The sequence below is a fragment of the Lycorma delicatula genome, chromosome 1 (genome assembly GCF_047948215.1).
Source record: "Lycorma delicatula isolate Av1 chromosome 1, ASM4794821v1, whole genome shotgun sequence".
Lineage (NCBI taxonomy): Eukaryota > Metazoa > Arthropoda > Insecta > Hemiptera > Fulgoridae > Lycorma > Lycorma delicatula.
Genome location: NC_134455.1, coordinates 13,761,695 through 13,786,360, shown reverse-complemented (window position 1 = coordinate 13,786,360; position 24,666 = coordinate 13,761,695). Strand labels below are relative to the sequence as shown.

Here is a 24,666-nt window from a genome sequence, read left to right as displayed (position 1 = left end):
AAAATAAAATGAAAGCAATTAGTTTCATTCGCTGAAATAATGAGTTCGTTAATAAGAATAGATACACTATTGCAACAGCCAAGGTCATTATTATTACGATATTTAACCGACGAGTTACAACAAAAGTTAAATAGTAATCGTTGAAATCGACTTTAAAATTACATCGATTCATATAAAAGAAAGCAAATAAAATATACACAATAAGGTAAAATATACAACAAATTGAAAGAAATTCTTCGAGAATCGGAAGAAAAAATAGCTGCACACGATTATCTTAAGAGAAGAACAAAAAACTGTAGATAACAATCAACATTTAAAACAGATGTAAGATTGCAATGAGACAAAATGTTAAATCTGATAATGAGAGAGATCTCGGAATAGATTATCAAGCCAGTTAACATAAATCTTACATTTTATGGCTAATATCGTTCGTAAAACATATCTTTTATCATAAACATCGACTCTAACCTCACTTCTAATAAAATGATTTCAAAACATATGTAATCGAGACGACAGGCTTTAACGTTTTAGACGAGCATGTTCGTTTAAACTTTCAATGCGAAAAAAAGATGTATTCACAAAACAGTTACATTACATTAACATTAAATGTAACATCACAGGCAACTGCCTTCATTCTATTTTCAATTCACTACTTAATGGTTTATAAAATTCTCCAGAACCATTACCAGCCTAGAAAACAAATCCACCAATCGCGTTAAAGAATAGGTTGGCTATAAATAGATGAGTAGTTTTTTTTTGTTTTTTTTTTTTTTAATTAAGGAAGCTAAAAACAACAATCTGCACATGAAGTACACTTTATTACTACAGCAATAATAATTAATACAATATCCCTCTTTGTGTCTGCACACACGCGCGCGCACATCGTAAATTATTTCCATACGTGGCCGATGACTTTTTAATTAAAGCAGATCGCATTCACAATACGTCAATAATTGTCTTACATACTCGCATTATGATCACTTTTGACTATAGAAAATACAATGAAATTATTCTAAGTTAATAAAAAAATAACTATAACATATACGTACAACTACAACAACATATTACAGGGGAAAAAAACAAAGAGAACAAAAACCCGTTAACGTCATTATTAAACTGCTGTTTATCAACGATTCAAATTAGGAATGCTGGAAATTACTCGTGTGTAAAGTATTACTACACACAAACTAATAAACTAATTAGATGAAGTTGCGAAAAATTAGAAGCCACAAAGAATCGGAAACATCAAAACTTAATTTACAACTGTTTAAGGATTTTCCGGTCGGGAGGGGAATTTTAGACCTATACGAAGGATATTAGTTCTGACGCAAAAATACAAATGGTGCGAACAGGAACGTATCCTGATATTAACATGCCATAACACATCTACCTAAACTAAGATTACACCAAAGTTTTTTTTAGCTCGCTAGAATTTATACATTTACAAGGTTAAGTAACGATGCTGGCGTTAATAAAATTAAAGCGTAAATATTCTAGATTTATCTCGAACAAATAAATAACAATATTAACATCGAACGATGACGTACAGAAGATTACGGCTTTAAGTAACAATATACTTATTAAAGAAAAGAAATTATTATTATCCTGAGTTCATCCGAGGAATCCACCAACAGTATACGGCGAGGGCTGCCGACCAAAAAATAGTCGTTACATCTCTCCTAACTAAGCAATAAGGAGTTGAGAAAATTTTCGATACAAGTGTAAATAACCAAAATGAGCTAAGTTGGGTTAGAGATACTACGACGAGAAAAATGCTTACAAATATTTGAATCTCTTAAAATTATTGTTAACAAAAATGACTTCCGATCCGCATTCTTCAATAAAAACGAATTTTAAATAAGACTAGTGAAACGTTTCATTTCTCAGATGCACGAAAGGTTCAGGAAGGCAATATCGAAATGCGTTACAGATAACAAATGCGGTTTGAATCATTTATACCGTATTATGAAACCAAATTAGGAAACGGCTTTTAGATAAGGTTTTTTTTTTTGTTGTAAACACCATAAATCATAAAATGAAATAGAATACATTATGACAATGACGTAAGAAGCATCTGAGAACAAATGATGTCAAATAAAACACTTCACGAAAACGATCGAATATAATCTATCACCGAAAGGAAGCTGACCCGGTAAACAAAAAGAGTGAAAAGAAAAATTATCTTTTCAACGACAAATAATGGACTGGGCCGATCAAAAACTACAACATCCATAGAATAAAAGTAACTTAAAATGTTGAGCAAAAATTTCGGTTAAACTAAAAATCAGTTTCGGTTTGAAGGGAAAATTATAAAATAACAATTTAGATGACATCATACAATGACGTATTGTCTACGCAGCAGATTTAATCGTATAACCGGCGCAGAAATATGTCACGATACAAAATGATAATTTAGCATTAAAATTTTAATAAAATAAGTACATAACAGCAAAAAGATAAACCGTTTAGATTTATCATGTAATGGCTAATAAGTTACACTAAAAGAGAAACAATTAAAACATTGTTTATAAAAATAAATAAACAATTATGCGCGCGCGCGCACACACGCAAGCACACACACACTTTAAATGCATACAAAATCAAATAATATATAACATTTTTGTATGTCTAAAAAATAATATATTTACTGACATAATTTTGTACTAGGAGTGCAGGTCGAGCATAACGCAGACTATCCTTCCTTACCTGAAAAAAGGGAAAATTAATTAATCGTGATCATATCATCAAATAACAACTAAACTAAAACAATAAAATATTATAACAGATTCATCGTACAGGACTCACTCACGTTCCGGAATTCATATGCGTAATACCATCCGATTAAGTTTAGTACCGTTCCTTCTGTACCTGAAGAAAGGATAGTGTGACAATGGCGAAGCTGATAATCGGATGGCGGAACTGAAACTGAATACATTTGGTCGCGCAGCATGTACCGTGCTATACCTTTTAAAATCGATCCATCACTGTTATATTTGAAGTATCCTATCCGTCTAATAAGCATCCATTTTAAATATTTAATAAATTTTCTTAAACACGGTCGAGTCTCGCTGGGCCATGACATCCAAGGCGTAGTAATCCCTTCTGGAGACAAAAATGGCCCGACACAACCGTGGCGCGGGCAAACTGTAAAATCGGAAACAGAAAAGAAATTAAAGCCGCATAAAGCAGTTTTAGCTGATCGGCGTTATATCTATCATGCTATTTTGAATTTCTCTTAAAAAATAGACCTCAAATCAACTTAACCCGCATTAAGACGTAACATTCGTAGCTGTGATTTTCATTATTACACGGCCAATTAAAAGGCACGAGTGATAAAAGGAGATCCGGAACAATTAAAATAGAACGAAAACATTGTTTAATTAAAATGATTAAAAACTAGCTTCAAGTAAATTACGATAAATAGAAACGGTTATTCTTAGAGAATAAAGCTTAAAATGAACGACAGCAGTCGTATGGACGCAACAAACACACACAAAATTAATCGCAGAATTCTATTCCATATATTTAATACCATCTGTACTGGTTCACTGCCGAATGGTAATTTTATAGGTTAATAAAAAAAATCAATACAAACCGATATCATTAAATAAATTCTATAATAGCTATTTAGATATTTTACAGTTTTGAACGTACAAACAATTTCAATACTTACAACTAATTTAAAAATACAAATAACGGTACTCCCACGAAAGAATAGTTACAACCTTCGAATAATGAATTTAAAAATAAAATCAACGATAAACTACTGTTAAATTTAACATACACTTATGATTTAAGCTACTTTTAATAAATTAAAGCGCGTGTACAAATATATAATTATATAATATACTATTCACAATATGTCCATATAAAGTACTTACAACCGGTTTAAACAAAAACTTATCTTCCTAACTAATTCAAAAAGTAAAAAAAAAAAAACAAATCGATGTAGAAATCGTGGGCGTTCATCCTTAAGTGGCTTAATAGGATTATAGTTCAGCCGGATATGCTACTGAACTGTAGAGATAATCAAATATTAATAAACTTGATGAGCTTCTTGATTCTTGAGGAAATGTGTTAATAGAAATTCTGTACATTTAATTCGGCGTATACTTATGCCGGGAAATACTATTAGAACAGGTTTCTATTTTGGATAAAAACACCGGAGAAAGGGAAATCAGGATAAGCGCCTGAAGGTGCCCTTGGCCGAGTCCGTTCGATAAGCGCACGGTTCCTTATCGGGTAAATTGTCCTTATCCACTACGATTTAACTTCTTCCTCTTATCCAGGAAAATCCGTAGTATTAGTACTGCGGGTCCGGATCGAAATCGTACTAATTACATGGCGGACCAATGGATCCGATGCGATTTACTATCCTTTAAGAACTAGATGGTGGCAGGCCTTCCTCTAGACCTGTCCAAGAACTTCCTCTCAGATAGCCGCATAATAACCGTAATGATGAAGCGGTTATGACGTTATGTGCAGGACTTCTTAATCGCTTCTTTTAATGCATCGATGTTGTGTACGCTTCTTAAAAGTGAAAATGATCGTAAAATTTTTAATGACCAGGAAACAAATATCCAAAATCCTGAATCGTATACAATATACAGCGATTTATAGGTCTCGCCTGTTATCTAATTAATGATGTGGAATTCTTCTTTTTAGGGATATCAATAAATCATCTCAATCGTCAGTGTAAGTATCGTAAAATCATATTTCCGCATTGTTTCGCTGAAATAGAAAAAATAAAATAAAATGTGGAAAAATTGGAATATTATCTAAATAAACGAATGAAGTTTACAAAATAACTGGACGAATACATAAGTGCAAGTACACATACACAGACGTTGCCCTTTGCGGGTGCTTGCTGCGATTTTATTCGCTCCGCCTTTGTGCACTTTTTTCGAGGCTCCTCGAGTTTCTTGTTTTGTTATTTTTGTTCGTGTTGTTGATTTATTATTTTCGCTGTTGTTTTTATCCGTTATTTTGGTTGTTTTTTCTCGTTTATTTCATTATTTTAATTTTAGTTTTAGTTTTACGGTTCCCGGATGACCGCCATATGTTTTAGGCTCTAGGAAACTGTTTTGGACTTGGGGAATTTTTTGGCGGTGTTCTAGTGCCTAGTCGTGTTTTTAGACTTCTCGGCACGTTTTTCGCGAGAATGCACTGCCTTTTTACGATTTTTGTTGGTAATTACCGTTTGAAAGTGTTTTCTCGGAAGTAATCTAGAGTTGCTACGTGTTGCTAAGGCTTGTTTCCTAAGGTAAACAAAGTTTGTTTACATCGGTTTCAGATCTATTTATTTATTTTTTGCAACGCCTAAGAAGAAGAAGGAAGTGGGAAAACAGGATGCCTCATCTCGGGGCCCACGAGGAACTCGATCGTCAAGCCTAGAGATGGGAATCAGCGGCTCGAAGTATGTCCGCGTCGGAGCGGGAGACTGCAGGAACTGGGCGGGCTCTGTGGAGTCCCACGGGATTTCTTGACAGGGTCCGATTGGAGATCGACTGGCTGGCGATTTTCCCGTACCCGATGGGGAAAGAATGGAGAGTTGACCGAGACTTCGTCCAAGAGGGACATTGCGTCCGTGTCTGCGGAGGGGCAGGAGATAGCTGTTAGAGATGATGGTTGCTAGTGATGAGATAGCTAATGGAGACGATGATGATAGCTGGTGGCAGTAATGGGAGATGCGCCTCCCAACGACGGTCAGCACCACAGTGAAGAAGAGGAGGGGTACTGTGTGATCTGAGGCTGGAGGTGACTTGCCGTGGATAGTTGCGATAGACTGCTGGAAATTGTAAACAGCCTACTGTTGCTCAGTGAAAGTGACGACTTGACGAAGAATAAGATGAGGGATTTGGCCTGGACACCAAGGGATAGGGCCAAGGAGGTGATTGGCGTGGTTCGTGGACTGCAGTCTGCGGTCAATGATACAGCAGAAAAAGGAACGCAGACGACGGCGGTACATCAGGAGCAATGTATTGATACAAATAAATATGGAAATTAAAAGGGTTTTGATCTAGCTATATTGAATAAGCTATCGCTATTGTCATATAACTATATAAATACAATTATAATTTTTCTGAAAGCAATTTTAATAAAAATACTTCAAAATATAATTAAATAGACTTTTAACTGCTCTCACTTAAAATGTAAATTTCTACTCAAAAATAGGATATGCCACGTTTAAAAACAATAATTGCAATTGCTGTTTCTAAGAGCGCATCTTAAAAATAGCAATTTCAATTATTATTTTTAACAGATGGTACATTTAAAATTTCTGAGGGCGCTAAAAAAATTTTGATTCTCAATGTGGGCGACGGACGAATAATTTTGAGAATCCGATGATCTACAGTTACAATTTACTACGTTCATAATGGTTTTTACAATTCATAGTTCGAATAAACTTTGTTATTGTCGGACGTAGCGGGAAGAAATAGTTTCAGGGCGATTTACGCAGAATAACTAAGGTATGAATTACACCAAAAGCCATTATATTTTACGGTACGAAATCGGACATGTATTTACACATATTTTTAACGAGGAAAATGAGACTGATGAAATTAAAGGTAAAAGAAAATACCAGACCACTACCACGAAATACAACTTTATACCGACATTAGGAGCAGCTCAATATATCCACGTTACGTGAAAAAGAATGCTGTGAAGACGCATTTATCGCTTGAATAGGACTTCAGAACAACTGAACATGAGTATTAAGAGCTAGATGAGCGTGTACCAATAAAGACCAATTAACCCTAATTGGAACAAATTAAAACAAGCTAGCATTTAATACACAAACTGTTTAAGACCCGAAAACAAACATATCAAAAATATAAAATCCAGCTTTATAAATTAAAACGCACGTATACGCGCGCGCGCAGACATACACACACCTATCAACACCAACAAAAGCTACTCTCAGTGTTAACGAACTCGTTTATTTAAAAATGTATCTTTTCATTAAACCAGTTAACATCAAAATACGCAAAACCGGTAACATCAGTGTATACAAATTACTCATATTCTACAAGTATTTTGATTTAATTCATAATCTCATAAAAAACTGAAATAACCACCTAAACTGAAAAATACCAAAAAACTGAAATAGTCATATATACCACCGTTACAAGCGAATTAATTCAATTAAATAAAGAAAAGGGTTTTTATAATAATGAGGAGTACAAAAAACAAAAATGATGCAAAAACATTCCCTACTTTATAACAAGGTTGTGTGACCGATCGACAGTTGTGCTACCGGAGACACTGTACGCATCAGAAACTACCACAACTAGAGCATCAAGCGTAACAGAAACAGAAAAAAATAAACAAAAATACTTACAAGAATTTTTAGAGCAGTACATAGAGATGGCATATGGATGAAGAGACCAACCAGGGAATTATGAACATAATTACGAAGAGAATCTTTGATGCAGTGAACGGATTCAATCAGGAAAACTAATTGGCATCGCGAAATAAAAGAGGATCGAAGACAAACAGGGAAATGATGGGAGAAAGAAGAAAAGTTACAAACGACACTATAAATATGAAATTTGATGTGAAAGAAAAGAAGAAAACAGGTGCAAAGTGGACAGATCAAAGGGAACAGGAACACGTATTAGCCTGTCGACCAACAAATTGCAAACTTTTGAGTTATTGTTAATATCACCAGATATAACCATTATATTACCCATTTATATTTATTTATTTATTTTATAAATGTAATATAAACAAACTTACCTACGCTAGCTTTGCTCGCTAAACTCGACTAATTAACACGGTAACGTTTTGAGTTTTTAAATAATAAATTCAGTAATTAATTTCAATTATTTATTATTTAAATAATCAAAACATTACTGTTAATTAGTCGAGATAAGCGAGCGTAGGTTAAGTTTGGTTAATTTATATCTATAATTATGAGCAACAATGCTTACATATTTAATATGTAAAATATATTAATGATCCCGTAACTTTGAAGTATTTACAAAGTTACGGGATCATTATGGTTATGGTCGACGGGCTAATACGCAAGTACCTATTTTGCAAGTGCCATTAGATGTAAGCTTAATAAGAAATAAATAAAATAAAAATAGAATGTTGACCGTTACCATAAGGTTAATAATATAATTTAAAGTTACTTAAAAATGAGTCCATCATAAACGGGGACTAAACTGACACAAAATCTTCGAAATGGTTTTAACTGTACCGACGAAAAAACTTTAGAAAAATCGTTAAACGTATATTTTCAATCGATTATTTTTATTCAGCTGATGAATTCTTTTCAACACAAAACCAGGAAGTAGTAGCAGTAATACGTACAAAACGTACACTTTATTTTTCAGTACCAGCACAGCATGTTAACTGTAAATGACTTTTTACTCTTACTATGCTTCTAAACAGTAAACCTGCAATCCAATTTAGAAAAAGAGAAAGGATGAAGTAAAAACAGCTGAGAAAATATTTACAGCAAACGAAATACATTTAAACCAAACAATGACAATTTTAGAAAATTTGAAGAGAAACAACTGTTCCTTTCATTCTACTCAACTAGGATAATTCTCTACTAGTAATAATTCATGTAAATTTAGCCATTAATTCAGGAAAAAAGTTTTGGATAAAAAAGCAGCTCAAAAAAAATAAAAGATCAAATAGATAAAATAAAGAGGATAAAACAGATAAGTTTGGTTAATTTATATCTATAATTATAAGCAATAATGCTTACATTTTATGTAAAATATGTTAACGATCTCGTAACTTTGAAGTATTTTCAAAATTACGGGATCATTATTGGTTATGGTCGACCAATACGTAAGTACCGAATGTAGCAGAAATCAAAGGGAGCAAAAGTGTGGAAAATCATACATTACTCAACCTCATTAACCCGACATACTACTTCGTATTACGAAAACACACTAGACAACTAAACAGAAGATTACGTAAATGTTCAATGTATCCAAAGCGGAAATTTTTATTCATATAACACTTAAAAAAACGCTTGCAAGAACTATCTACAATTGACTTTAACAAAACTTATTTAAGTTATCACTGTTACGTTTGATTATTAGTTTTTTTTTTCTCCAGAGTGCAGTTTGTTAATAAGTATAACTACTTGTTATACTTATTACTGCTTATTTATATCAAGTGTGGGGATCAGTTAAACCCCTCCCCGTTTTAAAGATGAATAGTTCTGAGGCCTGATCGATCGAATACCAACGCAAATGGCTCTTCGATAATGACACGCGGTTACTATTTTGCTGTTGTATTCCGATTAACAACACATGCGTCCAGAGATGTAACAAGCTGTAGATGGACTGCAATAACTCTCGTCACCGAGCGGAAAATCAAACAAGGCGATCAGATAACTTTCGGAATATCCTACAAATGAATATATTAGTAAGTAATCAGTTTTCATTTATAGCTACTAAAAACCAAATATTTATTCTCAAGATTAGGAAAAATTTCACAATTACAAGTAACTTTTATTTCTGAAAATAAATCTATTGAGATTAAGCGGTTATCAGTATCGCTTATTAGTTGTTCTGCGACACTTTCACCTCGGTTAAAAAAAAAAAAAAAAAAAAAAAACATATGAAACGGTATAAATGTGCTAGACTTTGATACCGAAACAACCTAATTCCATCATTCAAATTCATTACGGTCTTTTTAATCGTGCGAGTATAAGGCTTGTACGACTCACATATACATTCTTACTGCACCATCCTGAGCTGATAAATTTTAAAATAGACCAATTACCAAACGTTCCAATCAAAGGAATTATAATCTACATTTCCCTGACAAAATTTTTTTGTATATTATTGCAGTCGCGGATTTAATTTCCGGATTGCGTTGATGTATTTTCACAGAACATATAAACAAGATCGTTTTAATCACAATACCAGCTTCTCTGTAAATAAACAACGGCTTCATTAATTATAACAATTAATACGAATTTCACAAAGTATGTGCAACATAAAAAAAAACTCAAAAAATCCCACGAGTAATTATAAAAATGCGAGAAAACAATCTTTACGTTTAGGAAGAAAATTACAAATCAATGATATAAGTAAAAACTAATTTATACTTTTCGAGCTAAACTTCATAAAACGGTACAAAAGTACACAGAACTCCCTAAACTATCGAAAAAAATATAAAATCGTACTACTGAAACAATATACAGTATAGACAAAAAATACAGAAATTAAACAACTAAATACGTATTAAAGGAATATTCGCTAAATTGAGGTAATAAATAATCTTTAAAAAAAACTTATTTTAAAATAACGATAAAAATAAATTGAATTAAGAATATCACAGGGGAAAAATATCCTAGTAAGATTGGATAAGTAGAAATAACCGATGAAGTTCAAAGAAAATTTTTGTTTATTCATCAAGAAAGATAGAAGACGTAACACACAACGTCTGTGACCTGTAAATGTAACTTGGTCATCCTCCAAATTTATACTACACCTACTGTTTACCCTCACCATCACATGCCAATATAGTGCCTCTCCTCACACCCTCAATCGCGATTCCATCCCAACACCATAAAACCGTTCTCTAAAGTTACTACTATCCCCGAAGTTACTACTGCATTTCTCATTCACAGAACCTTCTGTCACAGCACTCTGTAACACAATAACCCAAACAAAACATTACAATACGTTTAAAATAACTTCAAATATTCTATTTACATCTTTTCCATTTGGCAATTTTTTTTTTTGTCTACAATCATTTTACTGGTTTGATGCAGCTCTCCAAGATTCCCTATCTAGTGCTAGTCGTTTCATTTCAGTATACCCTCTACATCCTACATCCCTAACAATTTGTCTTACATATTCCAAACGTGGCATGCCTACACAATTTTTTCCTTCTACCTGTCCTTCCAATATTAAAGCGAATATTCCAGGATGCCTTAGTGTGTGGCCTATAAGTCTGTCTCTTCTTTTAACTATATTTTTCCAAATGCTTCTTTCTTCAATTTAAGTAATAGAAATTTATCATCAAATTTCTGCCAACATTTTCATCCAAATAGAAATTTAGACCAATAATATGCACGATCGACTGGTTTTAGGAAATCACTTTCCTTCAATAACAGAAAGAGTATCGCGTATTGCAATCTAAAAATATTTTCAAAGTTAAAATTTTGAAATATTTGTTTATTTATCAGCATCGATTGGACGTCCGTATTAACTTTTTATCATAAAAAAAAATGGCATCAGACTTAAATCTTCTGTAGGAATAGAACCAAAAGACCATATACACATGTAGAAAATTAATGGGAACATGAAAGCCCTGTAGTCCATAAAATTTAGAAATACGAAACTCATGAAAAAATAAGGAATAAAAATCACAATAACAGAACTTCGTTACAAAACTTTTCACTGTTGTATTCTTCAACCCCAACTTTTCTTCTAACCATCACAAAAATTTAGTAGCGTGTTAGAACAGTAATGTGATGATCATTTGAGTAAAAGCAAAACACGTATCTACGAAAAGCACGCTTGTTGGTTATGATTTATTCCTCTCACGATAGGAGGGGTTAAAGGGGAAATAAATCCACGCCTTATTCAATTTCCATGAAAAAGATACACGTCATCAATGTTCTATAAAACAAGCTTTCGTCACACAAAATCTCATAATTTTACGTTCACATCCATACATACAGGATTGAGCCTTGATTTTTTTTCAGTACCCAAAATGACTCATTAACTGTAATGAGGGAAATTACACAATTTCCCTCATAACACTCAACACTTAAGTTACTGAAGAAGTAATTAGTATAAGATAAAATTGAATAACAAGTAATAAAATCCAGCGAATGCATATGTAACAAAAGCAAAACACAAATCATATATTTAAAAAACTAATCCACATTTCGAGCATCAACATCAGTTTTAAAATATATTTTCAGTATTAACTTTTAAAAAATAATATAAATATAAATACACACACAAAGTTTTTGTTATTAAACTCTACCAATTGTACGAATTATAACTTTTATCAATTATAAGAATTATAAGTTAAACATGTAAAATCAGGATATTCTACATTATGTTTATTTTATAAAAGTTAATCAATTAGCTATACTTATCACTATTGTTTAAAATTTTAAGTTGTTTGATTATGAAAATGTTTACCCATTACCATGGAATTTCCACAGTGATACTACGTGTACACTAGACAGTAAATATTTAAATAGAAACTGTAAGATTAATTTCGCTTTCTTACTAGGTTACTTAAAGTACAGAAAATTTTGAATAACAGTTTCTATGATGAAACAAAATATAATCATTTTTAAATGCTAAACCAGTATCACTGCTAATGAATAACACTTTCGGAAGAATGCTTAGTGCAAAACTATAAATTTTCATTTTAGTTTTAACCCTCTGAACATAAACAAAGCATTTTAGTCATACTGATATAAGACAAACGTGAAAGTTAAATTTAAAATGTACCAAGTCGACTTAGGCCGAATTTATCGGATTCCTAACGGAATTTTATCGAACAATTTTAAGATTACTGTAGCTTTGTGTGCAATGAGATAATTTATCGTGCTATCGTTGATAAGTCTTACTCCGTAAAATGAAAAAAATATCGCACGCATAAAACTAGGCTTAGAGAAAAATGAGAAATTTTGGAAATTCTAAATACGTTAGGTTATATATAAGACACCCAGGATTCTTTAACTTAACACCGGAAGAAATTGCTGCGGATAGGTGTAACGTACGATGAAAATGCATAAAACCAAAGTCGTAATAATAATTCGAGATTAAAAATTGACACAATTGTTTTTAGATAAAGTACGTGAAACTAATACAGATGTCAAGATACTTTACAACTGAATCTAATATTAGAAGTAATTATATGCACCTCATTTATACGAGGTGCGACAATAAAGTAAGGAGACTGATTTTTCTTTGCAAGATGTGGCAACCCTGCAGCTTGCGTAGGCACACCATCTTTGACCTTGCTCTATAAGCTACTTCTAGTCCAAGCGGCACATTGATGCAACTGCTCAGTCGTGAGTTGTGCTGTAATAAGTGAACACGTGTTTGTATCTCTCGTCACAGAAATGAAACCGCAAAATATTGCGCAACGGTATGCCATTTCTTTTTGCGTTAAATCGGGTGAAAACGCGAATGTTAAAAATGTTATTTGTTTTCTGTTGACATTATTTACATCAATCTTCTTATAATTAAATTCTCTACAATTTATGTTTAAAAAATGTATGATTTATTGCCAATTTAACAACGTTATTGTACGACAAACGTAAAAAATGTGTTTTTTGACCCTATTTAGACGTTTTATACGGGATATCTTAGAAACTAAGAGATACAGTTCTGGGACCTATTTTTGTCGATTTCTCAGCTCAAAAAGCACAAGAAACAATTGAATTTGCCCCTTAATTGCCCTTCCCAGAATTTCAGAAAGGCTTAATTTACCCGGAGGAACTGAAACTCGGGCGAAATCTTTCACCCTGTATAACTCGCTAACGAAGCGTTTTCGGACCTATATTTATATGAACTTTTTTCTTATTTTTAGCCTCTAGAATGAGTTGTCAAAATAACCCTATCCTCCTGAATCACTCTGTACATAAAATTTAATCGTGTAAAATTATAGTTTTATATATGTTAGTCATAATTATCCTCTTGAAGATGGCAGAACAACCGAAAGCGCTCGAGAAAATCGAATTGGAATTTGGTAAGCTGTCTTAAATTTATATATAATAGTAATTATACCAAACGGTGCGCCATGTTTGAAAAACTAAATAAAAACTTCTTCAGAAACTGCAACACTTTATCACATACTACAGAGAACAAACAAAAATAACATATACATTAAAATGAAATTATGTCATTTAATAATTATTAATCGTAACCCCCGGCGAAAGGTTTCATTCACCTTCTTCCCAGGCTCATTTCAATTCAAATTACATTTTTTCACCAAATCCACGGCTCACACCGCGAGAACGGATCACAATACGACACGTAAATAACAAAAATATTATAAATTTCATTTTTTAATAACCACGTAGACAATTTTCTTAAGGAATAAAATTTCATTAACGATAAAACTCAAGAGGTTTAATTTTAATTTTAAGTTTATTAACGACAATAAACGTCGAAAAATGTATTTTGTTCCACAGATTTTGCAAGACGTACCGGAAGGTCTCAACAGGATTCATTATAAAATAACAGATTAAAAAGAATTTGGTTCATTTCCTCAATTCTCATTATACGTAAATTTACCTATAGAAAATTTTACGCAATTGTTCAGGTGTAAGACTATTACTAATAGCATTAACTAATAAACAGTATAATACTATTTCCTTATAGTTCAATACACAATTATATTTTAGTATTTTGCATTAAAAGAATCATTATTTATAGGACATTGAAGAAGAATTGTTTACGCATTGTCTCATACTTGACTGATGACAGATAAAACGTTGCCCGCAAAAAAAATAGTTACATCTATTTTTAATATATCTATACACTCGTGGCAAAGCGATAGGCATGTAATATGTTGAATTTTTGTACAAAAAAAACCATCTTATTTTCTTGAAAGAATCCAAAATAAATTGTGCAATAAATATTTCCAGCGTTCTGAAACATTAAGAAAGATTTCCTTCGGTAAGATAGATTCATTACTGGTTCCAAAAATACCCGTGTAAACAGAAGCTGTAATATTTAAAAAGGATTTTTGCTATCAATATCAAATACGACCGGCTATTTTTGATACGGTACCGGTACCAGATCGAAAAGGTTATTCTGTACGGTGGAGTTAATTGGCATTTAGAGGGGAAAGACAATTGAGTCTTCCTTCCAGTTCCCGTTCGCTGTCATCCACTCATACGAAAAGTTTTTCTCCACTCCGGCTACAACCAAGCGTGATATCGCCTACGATTCTATAAAAAGATGATAAATGTTATTTTCCAAAACGACAACGGAAAATCTAATGTAGTGCGCACAAAAAATAATCACAAATGACTTTAAAACACATTATTTATAACAATTTCATTTAGATCCGATCTGAAAAAGAAATTAAATAAATAAATTATCAATTTGAAAATAATTTTTAACTCAAAGTAACAACAGTTTTATACAAAAAAATCTATTTTTACTTTTTTTTTAATTATCGGTAAAATATGCCGAAAAGATTTTCCACGGCAAAACAACCGTAACATAAACTTAAATCCCAAAGGAGGAGGAGATTCAGAGAGACAGGGAAGAAAATATTTTTAAATAATTGGCTATGATATTCTTATTAAGCTACACGTCGAACAACTACGTCACAATCTCTAATGGATCGCAACAATCCTTTAAACAGTTATTTGCACTAGGAAAATAACTTTTAAGTAGGTCACTACTCAAAAGACAACAATCAAACGATAGAACAGTAAGAAAACTGTTAAGACTGGCTGGTAAACCAGGAATTAAAACTTTCGGGACATCAATTTTCTCTTTTTGCTTCAGAAGCGACAATTAAACGTGCAACTAAATAACCAAACAGGCATGCCGTTCTTTTTCGAGAAATGAGGGGAAAGGAAGTGGACGACCTAGTTTCCCGCAAAATACTCTGGTACAATTATAAACATTTTATATTACAGAATAATAACACTGTCAAAAATTATTCTACCAAAATATAATTTAACCTTTAAGCGGAGATCCGGCTGGATAAGTTAGATTCAGACGGACAATTAAGCTCGCCACACGATTTTAAATATAAAAAACTGCGGCCGAATTTGGATTATTATACTTTGATAGTCACGAATTTCTTAAGTTTTACTGCCGAGTGAGCAAAATGAGCGCATTCCTACAATAAATTGCGATCTATGCAAAATACCTTAACGCATAAAAGGGTGCCAAAAAATAAACAAATGACGATTTTTCCTTTTCTAACAGATATAAAAATTTAACTTACTCTATAGTTAGAATATAAAAAGTTCAATAAACTCATTTTTCACGGCATATGTTCAGGTCAAAACAAAATCCATCCTGTATAAAGGTATCTGATCTCGCGAGAAATTACAAACAGGATGAACATCCGATTATTAATGGTTGTTACTGGAAATGCACTGGATATCTGAGGATGTAGAGACCTTTTACCGCAGTCTTGAAATTTGTGTGACACAATCGACCAGAATTCTTTCGTATTTAATGATTGTAGAAAATGCTCGATCTGGGAAGAATCTCTCATCTGGTAAAGCCGGTCACTTAATTCCTATGAAGTATTGCACGCATAGTACACAATAATAAGAACATTAAAAAAATGTTCATGTTATACTACGAAATAAATTTATGCGACATGCTGTAGGAGCATACATTTGCTGTAAGTATAAATTAATGGTTACATATAAAGAAGACAGAGAAGTAATTAATCAATGTTTCAAATTTTTTTTCGTTGTGTTTAACGATATTCAATTATATTTTATTATCAAAGGATTCACAACATGTCACTGAACCATCCATAAGGTAGGGGGAGGGGGGTGAAAAAGTTAGAGATTGTTTCCTCGAAGTAATCTACGATTTAAAAAACAAAGAGAGCATTAAAACTTCCTAATTTTTGAATTCGATAAATATTTTAACAAAAAAGAAAAGTAACAAAATATAGATGAATAAATAAGGAATATAAATAACTTCTAGATTAAATGTCTAAACGGAAAAAAGTTACCGTGAATGCGGCACATACGCACACTGACAGTTATCTACATAGAAAGCAATAAGGTTTTTTGTAAAATTACCTAAATTTACTCATTCAAGGTCTTTTGAATAACCGGAATACGTTATTATAGATCAACATTATACAAAACAAATCAATAAGCTCTCTCACTACCTGGTTTAAGAATGTCACAGAACATGAAATCCAACTAAAGAAACACTAATCTATAACATATGACACGGCAAATAAAAACTTATTCAATTATCCAGCGAATCGTTAAACAATATATACTCATTAAGCAGAGTTTTTTACATTTATTCTTCTCATTTCTTTCTTAAGAACAGATTCAGGCTTGAAAAATAAATGTATATAAAAATTTATAATAAATCGTGCACACTTGATCGAATAAACAACGAACCAGAATAATTTTCATAAATAAAGCGCTTTCAGAATGTAAACGATAGAATTTAGATAATCGTGTTAATACTTTTAATATTTTAAACCACAACTTTCTGTCTTCAAAACCATTTATGTTTAAATAATACCAATACAATAATGGAAGTGGAATCCAATTCTTACTTAAAATTTAATAAACACTAATTCCGTTCCCAGCGCAGAATGTTTTTTTTCTAATTTCTATATACCGAGTCAAATGTACGATAACATTTGCAAAGCAAACCGTATATCAGCAGACGTTTAGAATTTAAACCAAAATATAATTCTCTCATATTCCTATGTAAGTTTTTGCATATATTACTAAAACCCTACACTTAACACGGTTCAACAGACGCTTACAATCGAATGCTTTTTCCATGACGATCTCTAGTCTGTCAAAATGCAATAGGTACATAGAAAATCACTTTTACACGTTTACTGATCACGCTAAACGGAGGTGAAGTTAGGAAATGTAACGGGAACTGCGTGTAAAGTACTACAACAAAGAAAGAATACTTTAAAGACGTCCCGTAGTTTAATAAATGGTTTATTTCAATCAGCTCGACTTTATTAAAAAGCTGAATCGATCTCTTTTTATTTTTATCAGTACGTATAGTTCACAAGTCACGCAAACAAATTACATACGATAAACGACCACAACACTAACTGGATTTACCCTTAAGCAAGTCATTTTAACAATCGACTCCCCAGCCCTCTCTATTACAACGTTTTTCGTCTTCATCACGTTAAACGATTGCCGCTATTACACTACAATATTATTATTTATATTCCATCTGAATATAAACATTAACAGTCATTATTTTCCTTTGTTACCGCTCTCTTTTCTTTTATATTCTAAACTAATCCACCTACTCTCAGTATGTAGCCGAACCTCTTTTCATTACGCAGAGTAAAACAATTTCCACGTTGTACTGTTTACAGCCGACCGGTCTAAAATGTTCTTAACTTATATTCTAAAATACAATTTTTTTCTAATTTTCCTTAATTGAAAGCTGGAAATCGAAAATTTAAATAGAGCGTAAAAATCAACTATTTTTATATGAATTTTTTTTTTTTTTTTGTTTACAAAAACCTGGAGTTATATTGAAGAAATTATGCACTACAAAGTAAATTACTTTTCGCAAGAATTTCAGTTTCTAAAATAAAATTTTGTTATATTAATTTAACTACAATTGCAACAAAATATTTTAATTATTTGCTACATATTGATCAATAATGGAATAATTATCGATAATAATTTGTTTTGATAAAAGCTTAAATTAACATTATTAGGAACTATATAAAACTGTAAATACGCCGATATAAGACTAACGAATAATCAAGCACATGGGGATCAAATAAAGGAAACAGAAATTTACGTCACACGATAGTAACTTAATTATCGATTAGACAACAAAAAGCAACAACCAAACTCGTCTCTGACTGGCTGCGAGTCAGTTTTATTTACATGTGGCCTTAAAAAATTTAACAAAGATGAAAGATATTAGTGAAAAAATAGACTGGAGTCTTCATACTCATATAGTATGTTATATATGGTTATACGGTGTAAGTAGGTTATACTGTATATTACTACATATTACACTACTGACGGTAAAATAAAGAAAAAATCTAATGCTTTGATGTACGGTTAAAATAGCAAAAAAGCTGAATTTATTCTGGCGTATTCTCATAGTTGCGCATTCGCCCGCCCGCTCCCAAAAGTTAATTATCATTTAACAGCCTACTACAAGTATTTACACTATAATGAAAGAAAACAGAACTCATAATTACGCGTAACATTACCTTTTCTTCCCCTTTTCTGACTTAACCTATAACTCCTTCAATAAATTATACGATTTTGGTCTGTAAAAATATACAGGTGAATTACTACTATTACATACTAGACAGAATTTTGGTAGAAACTAAAATATATCGACTAGTCCCATTACAAAACACGAGAGATAAATACAACTTGGAGATGTATGAAAGAGTTTGAGAGCGTGAAAGGTAAAAGTGCGTTATAACCTCTACACATTCGTAACCATCTCTTTTCTGTCTAACAGACTATGGACCTTAAGAACAAACACAAATTGAAACCGACGGTATTAAAAACAGAATCAATAACAGCTTCTATTTACGGCTTTGTTGAATCAAACTGGCTCCAGCGTTCAACAGTAAAAATCATTGCTCCGCAATAACCAGTAGATTTTAATTTAAACCAAAACGTTCACAGCAATTTATAGATACGAGAGTTATTTTTTCATGGTCCGATCGGTCGCAAAATAAAAACCCGCCACAAAAATCGGATGAACCTTTGTGCATATGTGTTGCGCAGCGTCTCTAATATGGCCTTCAATCAAGCCGCATCACTTCGTTTAGTTCTGAACATGCAGCTAGCACGTAAACATGTCTACAACAATAGACCTCCCAAGTGACCTTACCCCCCAAGTGTAAAGTGCATGCGGTAATTCGCTTTCTTCAGGCTGAGGGGTGTAAATTCTTCGACGAATAAGTAATGAGTACGGTGAAACTTCAATAAGTGACAGCAAAGTGCGACAATGGTGCAGGAACTTTAAAGCAGGACGTGCAGATGTTCATGATGCAGGCGGTCAGGGAAAGGAAGGGAGTGTCAACCGATGATCTCGTTGAGCGAGTGGATGAGGCAATTCGAGAAAATCGTCGGTTCACAATTTCTTATTGAGCGATTCGTTTCCTGAAATTTCAAGGTCAGCTGTCTACACCATTGTGAATGAGAGACTTCAGTACCGCAGACCAGCGTAGAAACATGGCTGAAAACAAAGGCTGCTCCGTTCTATGACAAGGGTATTTGAAAGTTGGGACCACGCTACGACAAATGTCTAAATCGGAGTGGCGACTATGTGGAGAAATAGCAAAACTATTTAAGAACTTGTTACAAATAAAAATTATTTTATTTTCACTGTGGTTTTAATTTCGTGACGATCGGACCTTGAAAAAAACTAATAACCCTCGTATTATGAATGAAGGTAAAGAAGAAAATTTTTGAATGACTTCAGTGCGGCTTCGCATGTTTCTTCAAATATTATAAAAATGTATTTTTTACATCACCAGGGGTTAAAAGTAATCTCAGTCATCTTTTTGCAATGTTGCAGGAACTAAATCAAAACCCAAGATACGGTTTTCGAACAAGTTAATAGCCTATTTTATGTGCAAAGGTCCGTATTAAGATTTTCCTTGATCATACTCGTCGGTCTGTGTCAAGTCTAGATCAACTACCATATTATAATCGGTTTCAATTCATATTATTCGAACAAACCCTTTTTAAGATTATTATTCGATGTTCAGAAAACTGTATTTAATTAAAACAGAAAAAACTGTAACAGTAAAACAAAATAACTGAACAAATACAATAATAAAAGATGAAAATTCCCTGCACAGCGCGTATTTTAAATCTAAAAATTATAATAAATTTATATAACGTTAAAAAAAACTAATTATAAAAAAATCGAAGACAGATCCCAACAAAGAATATTAACTTAATTAAAAATTAAAATAAAACGTAACTTAAAATATTAAATAAATAGGAATTATACCATTAATAAAACAATTAAAAACAGACCGTAATTTTTTTAATTAACATTTCTGTTGCAGAGCAACTAAAACCTCATTTCACAATGCAAAGTCCTAGTAATTAATAGCATGTTCTAGAGTACTCGTACAAAAACCTCTTTTTTCGATTATGATTATATAAAACTAACAATAACCTTAACACACATAACCATATTTAAAATAAGTGTGACGATTAGAAAATATTCCATAAAAATTCTTCAAGGATGAACACTAACATTTAGCGTTGCTACCACTGGTATTCACGTGACTTATTAAAATAAATGCAAGATTAGCCCGATAATGTTAATACCTCCGTCGTTAATGTTTGTGAAGCTTAACACTAAACTAAAAAAAATGTACGCCCATACGCTAACAGATCCGGAGGGCTCTCAAAAATATTTAACTTTTTCGAAAATCTCACTACAAAAACAGCAAAGGATTCAGGCCGATTAAACAAATATTCATATTCACGTAACTATTTCTGATACGTTTTATTTTATATTTCATACACGAGAAATATTTTGAGTAACACTTCATACATTGGCAACAAAGATGTTTGGCTCTTATGAAATAAGCAATAAAGGTATGAATCATATGACAACTTTACCGTGTCTGAATTTGTCGTCTGTGGGTGTCTATGATCCTTGGCTCCAGCCTGTCAGTTGAATCAGCATGTCGAGAAGATCTAAACAATGCTGTTTCGCGGCAAATAATACATTTTTAGAGAATGAAGGGGTCATTCGATATCGGTGTCTTTCTACCTTTCTCTTTCGAACGAATGAATGAAGGAGTGAAAGACATTCGAAGAGAGCCAAGAAAAAGTCAGAACTGCACCCTCGTATCGGCCAAGCAGAATACTATGGAGATATGTAGGCAAGTTTAAACACTCGCTCAAAAAACCGATGAATCACGGACATCGTTGAAAAAAAATTGAACTAACTTTTGGGAGGAAATAGTAAGAGATCATCAAAAACTTGGGGTAAGCGAATTCTAGGAGTGATCCCAACTTTTTGCAATCGCAAAGAAAGAACCGCTGACACACAACTGTTGCAGGGATATGAAAAGGGACGGACAAGTTTTTACTGTAATGTAAAATAACTTTTACTGAAATATAACACTCTTAAATGTTAGAGCCAAAACGAGTACGCAGTGGCAATAATCAATTTCATCTTTGTTAGCAAACACAAAGCCTCATTTTTAACGAGGTAACTTCTTTCGAAATTTACAGAGATTGTTCACATACACTCACAAAACCTAATACTTATTGGTACTATACCATTTTAAAGAATAAAACTGAAGCTTGCAATTCATTCCAAAAGAAGAGTCATCCTGTGCTTCCTTGTTTTCTCTAGGATACTGCTCGTCCTCACGCTGCATATTTTAATAATGGGAAAAGCTGCACTTCTCAACCTAGGTGGAAAGTTCTTTTCCACCAGGGATCTACGGATGGATGCTACACAACCCCCATACAACCGAAATTTAACGCTATACGAAAATAATTTATTCAGTTCACTTCTGGAAATTTGGACACGAAAGAGCGAGTCAAGGACCTCTGTATACGGATGAGCCAACAAGTGATTAAAACATTTATCCTCTATGAGAACAAGCGCAATGCAGTGATAAAAAATTACACTAAGAAACGGTGCATAAATCATTCCTGTTCCTCCGCGTAACGCTCTTCTTAAAAACTAATTTTAACCGATCTTAAGTATAAATCCTATAATAAAATTACCTAAAAGGATTTTTTATCAATAAACATCTCAAATTTAGTTCACAGAACTTTTTAAACAACATTTTGTGTTTCCTTTGAAAGCTAAATATGGAATGTGGAAATTAAATAAAAAATAACTATTATTATTAAAGAGAAGAGAGAGTTTTGAATAAAAAAATTATTTTTTCATAGCACCTGCATTGATTATTGCCGTGACAATTATACAACAAACAAATACATACAACAAGTGAGTGTAACTTTCGCTCTAGTTCACACTAGAGCGAAATATTAAATCATATTACAAATACCATTTCATCTGTGACCATACTGACAGACACACACACACACACACACAGCTGAAAGCTGATTGCTGGGGGAAAAAAACGGGTGAGAACAATCACAAGAGATACTAAATTGTTATTATAATTATATTCTTAGAATTTTTGTTCATTTCAAACGAGAATAATTCGAGTAAAATTTGAATAAGGTTTTTAAAGAATTATACTTTTACTTTCCAGACTGTATAATTAAATTGTTTAACTGCTATAAAGAAAATTATTTAAGGGAAATTATCCTAATCGTGTAAAACTTTGGATATCAGGTTTTTTCATGATCCCCCTCTATAAAAAAAACACAATATGAGCAATTAAAAGTTTTGGAAGGACGTATGTACGTAGGTACAATATATGATATTGGCCAATTATTTGGATAGTATCTCCACGAATAGTATCTTCACTCACGCGAATGAAATTTTGTATTTTTGGAGCAAAATTGATCCCAATAAATTTTGATCACAACTGGAATACGGTCCAAGGAGATGCGGACCCCAAGAGATCTGTCTCAAAAAATTACTTAAAGGGAGAATATTTTTCCCATGTTCTTTAATGCCGCCTAAAGATTAAAACCAATTTTTAACAATTCTACATTTTAAATGCTACCTATTTTTTAAAACATTTTCAATTAAAGTTTTTTTTTTTGTTACTAGTATCAGAACTGTTCGCAAAGTTATTAAAGAGAAGACCGTGGTTTAAATCCCTTGTTTTCAAACCATTCCTCACTCAATATGGTTTTGTTTCGTATACGGAAAACACAACAATATTCGGTAAAGCCCGGAAAGCGACTGTCTGCCGGCTTCATCAGTTCTTCATAATTTTTTTTTAAGATAAATTTCAGTAATGAAATGAAACTGCGTAGGTTAATAGAAGAAAAAATAGAATAAATTATAACCAATCTTAAAACGTTTTACCATTATTATGAAGAGAGTTACTAAGCCTCAAATTCAACCGCACGGATGTAAAGCAGCGATCGAGTATAACTTACACACACAAAATAATGTAATATTTTTTTTTTATACATAACAAGAATATGTTTGCAAAATAATTAAATGATAACATAGACATATGATAATAGCAATAACAATAAAGATAAAAAATGAAAAGTGATAATAACTACGCCACCAAAATAAACACACTAAAAATTTTATTCAGAAAACTAAGCAATATTATATTAACACGCATATTAAAAAACTGAAAAAAATAAAAAAATGTTAATGTACTTTCTTTTATCTGTTCTATGTTAATTATTTAATATCCTCAATAAAGAAAAGTATATCAAATAATCGCATATATATTGCATTTCCAGCCATAAAATTACGTGTTACAAATCTAATTCATCTACCAATATTTTGCATTACTCCAATGATCAATCAATAACACACTCACTTATGTCTTCTAGTGTTTTTTTTTTTAATTTTACATGAATAAGCTGCTTTTTAGTCCATTATAAATAAGCAAAAAAAAATCTGAAAACGTTTTATCACCTACTACGAAACGGACGAAGCAACACGTGATATTTATTACTTTTTAATTAAGAAATAAAAATATTCAAATAAAACAAAAATTCATAATCAATTTCTTACCAATTGTGTATAAATTCGTTCTACAAAATATTTAATTTATCCATATTTTTCACAGATTTAAATTAAGCGCATTGGTGGTAAGTATACCTACCTACCTATTTATTAATAAATTATCATTACATTTCTTTTAAAATTAATTAATTAATAAAATTAAAACACAAATTTAATTTTACTTTGTAACTGTTCAACCGATCACCCGTAAAATTTAACCACACCCTCCTCATTGTTGGGAACAAGCTGTGATTTGAACTCCTTAAAACAATCGATTTATCATAAAAACACACACAATTTTCAAAGTTAAAAATTACAAACAATAAAAATATAAATTCACGGTCATATGTGAACTCCCTCA

The 24,666-nt window shown here is 32.1% G+C and overlaps 1 protein-coding gene across 2 annotated transcripts in view; it reads right to left on the bottom strand.

Moving 5' to 3' along the window:
- The window catches only part of Gbeta13F (guanine nucleotide-binding protein subunit beta-1), a 173,829-nt gene that overhangs the window by 95,337 nt on the left and 53,826 nt on the right, over positions 1-24,666 (bottom strand). The window contains exon 2 of one of the 2 annotated variants that reach the window (XM_075371845.1): positions 2,653-2,706. The exons of the other annotated variant lie outside the window; for it this stretch is intronic. The gene's annotated coding sequence lies outside the window, so the exon portion shown is untranslated. The remainder of the gene's footprint in view (positions 1-2,652; positions 2,707-24,666) is intronic. 2 annotated transcript variants of the gene reach the window in all.